The 6,000-nt window shown below is 44.8% G+C and overlaps 1 protein-coding gene across 29 annotated transcripts in view; it reads left to right on the top strand.

The window, feature by feature from the left end:
- The first annotated feature begins 947 nt into the window (after window positions 1-947).
- The window catches only part of STK33 (serine/threonine kinase 33), a 222,230-nt gene continuing 217,177 nt past the window's right edge, over window positions 948-6,000 (top strand). For 4 of the 29 annotated variants that reach the window (XM_063710941.1, XM_063710922.1, XM_063710919.1 and 1 more), the window contains exon 1: window positions 1,216-1,550. The gene's annotated coding sequence lies outside the window, so the exon portion shown is untranslated. Of the gene's footprint in view, window positions 1,889-6,000 lie in introns of all 29 variants that reach the window. The other 25 variants (XM_063710921.1, XM_063710920.1, XM_063710924.1 and 22 more) reach the window with 16 other exon arrangements.

Raw genomic sequence — 6,000 nt, 5'->3', positions numbered from 1 at the left:
ATATTTATTTTGATGGATTGTGCTCAAAAAAGTTTGAAAAGCTCTGCGCTGGACAAGCTGGTAGGATTCTGCTACAAAGATGTAATAAACAACATTCTTAAAGTAATCCCTCTAGTAAATGCAGAGGTATCATGAATTTTTTTAAACAGCATCTCTTAATATAAGCAAATGGCATAGTGCTAAACATGACTTGGTTCATGCAATGTTGCCAACAGTGAAGACAAAATGGTACAAACACACAGTTTTTTGGTGGTCTGGTTTAATCCAGGGCAAAACGTAGTCCAGTGGTTGCTTTTGTTTTTAGAGGCAGGGCTGGCTATGTCGCCCAGGCTGGAACCTGTGAATATGTTACCTTATATGCAAAGGGCACTTTACAGATGTGATTAAGGACCTTAAGATGCGGGAGATTATCCTAGGAGATCTTTTTTAATCTCCTAGAGCCTGGTACCTAGTAGGACGTCATTATATGGTAGGTTTCTTGCAGCCCTTTGGTGGCCAGGTAGTTTTTAATTTTGTAGAGATGGGGGCCTCCCAGTGTTACCCAGGCTGGTCTTGAACTTCTGGGTTCTAGCAATCCTCCTGCCTTGGCCTCCTAAAGTGCTGAGATTATCGGTGTGAGCCACTGCGCCCGGCCTAGTCCAGTGGTTTGAAGTTTGAAGTTACCAGTCACCCATTATGACCATTTTGAGTTTTTTGATGAGAAGGACTGGATGAACTAGTTGCCAAATGTAGCCTCCCCCCAAGCAATACAATGAATCCACCTGCCGTATCAAGTTACTGGCTACCAATCAGTCTAATTTTAGAGAACATCTGCCTCAAATAATTAGGCTAGTATTAGGAGAGTTGAATTTCTTCCCCACACTGCTAGAGAGTAGGACCCAGGACCACAAAAGCCATTCCTAGTTCAGGCCAGTAAATACATTAGCATACAGCTGGACCCTCTGTTGCATGGGGCAGGCATTCAGATGGTTCTCATAGGTTTGTAGCTAAAACATATCCCTGAGAATCGTCATTTGATCTGTCAGGAGTCTTCTCAGCTCCTGCGTGGGGACAAACACCCTCCCCCCAGCATTTTCCCGTCTTTTTAGGCCAGCTCCCCACTCACTGCAGTTCAAGGCTTGCAGCCCTAGCTCCAACTGGCTGGGGCTTGAGGGCTTGACTCCGAGTGAGAAGAGTGGCCTGAGCATCAATCACCTCAGTACCGTGATATTCCTGCTACAAAGCTTTATTTTACGTAATATGTGGCTGCTTCTCCGTGCCCCAGACGGGGTTTTAGGTCCTTCTCTAAGGCGAGCTGCCCTTGGGCGCGCCTGGGACTGCACCTGGGGCACGTGGGCGCCGTTGTGCAGCCGGCACCTCCGGGCCAACCCCGCGGCTTGGAGAAGGGGCTTTGCAGCCGCCGCCGCTGTTTGTCCCCGCGCGGCCCCCGTCCACTGCCCTGCGGTTGCTCTGCGGGCTGAAAAGTTTCTCCCGGTGCAGAATTCCGGGCTCAGCGACAGCCTGCGCCGAGTGTGCGCACCTGTCGGAGACCCGCCAGTCCGCCGGCCGCGGTGAGTGGTCCCTGGAGTCACTGGCTCAGGGCGGGCCCGCGGGATGGGGCGGGTGGCCCGGGGCGCAGCCGGCCAGGCCGTTGCTATGGCAACGCGGTGGAAAAACGGGCCTCTGGGTATCTCGCTGCCGGTCGGCTGGTGACCCCCCAGCGGACGGACCGGGCCGAGCCCGCGGACCCCTCCGAGTGTCTCCTGGGGCCCAGCCGTTGGGACCCCATTTCCCCCGGGTCCGGTATTTGGGGTGGTCTCTGTCTGCCCCGGTTCATCTCCACCGTCTCACCTTCACCCCATCTTGGGACGTGAAACTTTTTGAAAGTTTAAAGCGAACTTACTGTAGGGTAAGTGTGTGGGAAACATCCTTAGAAGTTCTGAAGTTGTGTTTCTTTTTTTTAAACTGCTACAGCCTGGTACCTAGTGGAACGTCATTATATGGTAGGTTTCCTGTTGCCCTTAAGATAGTCTCTTGCACCTAGAGGATGCACATAGGAGGTGATAGGATGACATAAAGCAGCCCGGTACTGGCTCTGTGGACAGGTAATTTAAGCACTCTCCCTCAGCTCCCTAAATGTAGATTATAATTTCTCACAAGGTCGTGGGTTTCAGTGAACCTATATGTGAAGCTGTTTTGTGAACAGTACATGTAAAAAGCACTTGAGCGTTAGTTGTAAGGGATATTTGCACGCTAAAAGTGGTCTGGTGCTCCCCGTCCCATATCACCAGCTAAGAAGGACCTTCTTTTTTGCCTGACCACCAAATGACTCCAATATCCAACCAGAAAATAGGATAGTCCTGCCTTGAAAGAGGGCTCTGTGAATGGAAAGGAACATCAACGAGTTTTGAACCCAAACTCTTTCCTTGTTCTCCAGGCCCGTGCCTTTAGACTGTGATGGATATGCAGATATATCGCACATTTAAATTTTTAGCTCATGTAAATCTCTGTTGCTATCTCAATGGGTCATACCAACCTCTAGTTTGCAAATCAGAAATCTTGGCCTCATCCTTGACACCTCGCACTCGCTTCCTTTCTTATCCAAACAATCATCAAGTTCTATTCATTTTATCTTCAAACCAAATCTCAAATCCATTTGAGTATCTGTGTCTCTGCTACTATCACCCTAGACCAATCTACCATGATCTGTTGTCCAGTAGTAGCCTCTTAACTAATCTAAAGGTATTTATCCTTTCCTTTCAATATTCCCATCCATTCTTTGCCCTGCAGCAGGAGTGGTATTTTCACAACTAAAATTTGATTATGCTACCCCCCCACCTCCTCTAGCTCAAAATCCATCATGGCTTCTCATTATTCTTAGAATAAAGACAAAACTCTTAATGTGGCCAAAAAGTTGGGTGACCATGTACATGACCATCCAGACCAAGATATTTTTGAGAGTTCGAGGCTGCAGTGAACTTGCCACTGCATTCCAGCCTGGGCAATGGAGTGAGACCCTGTCTCAAAAAAAAAAAAAAAAAAAAAAAGCCTGACCAACATGGTGAAACCCTAAAAAATACAAAAATTAGGCTGGGCACGGTGGCTCACACCGGTAATCCAAGCACTTTGGGAGGCCGAGGCGGGTGGATCACAAGGTCAGGAGTTAGAGACCAGCCTGACCAACATGGTGAAACCCCGTCTCTATTTAAAAAAAAAAAAAAAAAAAATACAAAAATTAGCTGGGTGTGGAGGCGTTTGCCTGTAATCCCAGCTTCTCAGGAGGCTGAGGCAGGAGAATCGCTTGAACCCGGGAGGCAGAGGTTGCAGTGAGCCGAGATCACGCCACTGCACTCCAGCCTGGGCGACAGAGCGACTTCGTCTCAAAAAAAAAAAAAAAAAAAGAATGTTATTATTTATACTAGGACAAAATGTCTAACCTGGGTCTCTGTCAGGCAAACTGAGGCAAATGGTTCTACATTGGCTTCTTTTCAGACTTTTGTGCCATTTTCCCTCCTAGTACAGGGCTGTTACATATGATAGTCTCCCTGCCAGATGTGCTCTTCCCTTTTCTCTTCTAACTCTTGTTCACATCTCAGATCAAATATTTCCTCAGGAAAACTGCTTCTGACTGTCTAGGACAAACCGGCTTAACATAGGTTCTTCTGACACCAGTGATTTCTCCTTAGTAGCACTTAATCACAATTACAATTTAAAATTTGTCTGTGTAAATACTTGAATGATAAGCATTTTCCTATGTCATTAAAGAGTCTCTGAAAAGATCACATGGTGGTTAGGAGCACAGGCAGATGGCTTAGATCTGAATCCCAGCTCTGTCACAATTCCTTATCTGAAAACTTACGATGCTAGTTGTGTTTTAAAATTCAGAATTTTCACTTTATAGAAAGATGACATGGTATAGACACTGTATCATGTCTAGTGGGGTCTGGGGCAGCACTTTGTAATCAAACACATTAACTTTTCTTTAGTAAAATGAATTTCGCTCTAAGTAGGATAGAGATGATACATTGTTTCATTGTCAGTTTAGGTCAGGTTTTCCAAATGAATTTGCCACAAGTTTATGAAAACACTTGACTCTTGTTGGAGGCCTAGGTGGGAGGATGGCTTGAGGCTAAGAGTTTGAGACCAGCTTGGGCAGTATAATAAGACCCATTTCTAAAAAATTTTTTAAAAATTAGCCAGGCATGGTGGTGTACATCTATAGTCCCAGCTACTCAGAAGGCTGAGGTGGGAGGATCTCTTGAGCCCCAGAGCAAACCCCAGGCTGCAGTGAGCTATGATTGCACCACTGCAGTCCAGTCTGGGTGACAGAGTGAGACCCTGTCTCTGAAAAAAAGGAAAAAAAAAAAAAAAAGAAAACACTTGATTTTCTAAGATTTTTGGGTTTTAGAATTTCAGATGAGGATATGTGATTCTGCTTTAGTGTAGCCTTGAGCCAGTCATTTAACTCCTGTGGCCTCAGATTCCTCAGCTGTAAAATGGAGATAATACTACCACCTGCCTATGTCACAGGCTCCATGTCATGCTGTTTTGAGAAGTAAATGAGTTAGTACATGTTAACTGTGTAGAACAGGGAATGGTCCTTCATCAGTACTATAAAAGGGTCAGTTCTCATATCATTTTTATCAGCTCTGTAATAATCCACACTATGGATGAAACATAATTTATTTGCAATTTTCTTATTGTTGAATATTTAGACCTCAGGTACAAAATGTAGTAATGGATGTCTTTACACTTAAATCTTTTTGCTACATTTTTGATTACTTAAGATCACTTCCTAGGCTGGGCATGGGGACCCATGCATGTAAAACCAGCACTTTTGGAGGCTGAGGTGGGAGGATCACTTGAGGCCAGGAGTTTGAGACCAGTCTAGGCAACATAGCAAGACCCTGTCTCTAAAAAATAAAAAATAAAAAAATTAGCCAGGTGTGGTGGCATGTACCTGTAGCCAGCCCCTAATGCTCAGGAGGCTGAGGTGGGAGGATCTCTTTGACCCAGGAGTTTGAGGCTGCAGTGAACTTGCCACTGCATTCCAGCCTGGGCAATGGAGTGCGACCCTGTCTCAAAAAAATAAAAAATAAAAAAACAGTTCCCAAAAATGAAATTATAGGGAGGTCAAAGGGCAGGAACATTGTGAATGCTCTCAAAACATCGAAACATTGCCATACTGTTTTTCAGAAAGATTATGCCAATTTACATTGCCACCGTCAGTTTTATGACGCCCATATTAGCATGATTATTTTAAAAACTTTGCTAATTTCACAGATAAAAATGGCACCTCCTTATTTTAACTCACATCTGTCATTATTAATATGTTTTAAGTGAAATCTTATTGTTAGCTATTAGCAAAAGCTTTTTGATGGTTTTTGTATTGGAGTCTTAGTTTTTTCTTACCAGTTGTTTAATTGTTTGATTTTTGTCTTCCCCAGCCCAGGCAGGAACCACTATGCTGGGCTTTGGCTGGAATTAGTTGAATAAATTATCCCTGGAGCCTGGGGCGAGTTGTTACTTCCCTGCAGGCTACAGGGCAAGGTAGAAAACTGTTTCAGAGGCTGTTTCCTGGGGGAAAAACTGGAATCAAGACTGGGCTGATTGCTTGTTTATCTGAACTTTGAGTCAAACAGGGCTTGGAAGAAAGAGAGCATCCAGGTAGGAGGCAAAGACCAAGACAGACAAGGAAAGGCAGAGTAATTTTTTTTAAAATTTTATTATTATTATACTTTAAGTTTTAGGGTGCATGTGCACAACGTGCAGGTTAGTTGCATATGTATACATGTGCCATGTTGGTGTGCTGCACCCATTAACTTGTCATTTAGCATTAGGTATATCTCCTAATGCTATCCCTCCCCTCTCCCCCCTACCCCACAACAGTCCCTGGTGTGTGATGTTTCCCTTCCTGTGTCCATGTGTTCTCATTCTTCAATTCCCACCTATGAGTGAGAACATGCAGTGTTTGGTTTTTTGTCCTTGCGATAGTTTGCTGAGAATGATGGTTTCCAGTTT

Source organism: Gorilla gorilla, chromosome 9 (assembly GCF_029281585.2).
Source record: "Gorilla gorilla gorilla isolate KB3781 chromosome 9, NHGRI_mGorGor1-v2.1_pri, whole genome shotgun sequence".
NCBI lineage: Eukaryota > Metazoa > Chordata > Mammalia > Primates > Hominidae > Gorilla > Gorilla gorilla.
Note: the sequence above shows the minus strand (reverse complement) of the source record. Positions and strands in the feature narration are given on the sequence as shown.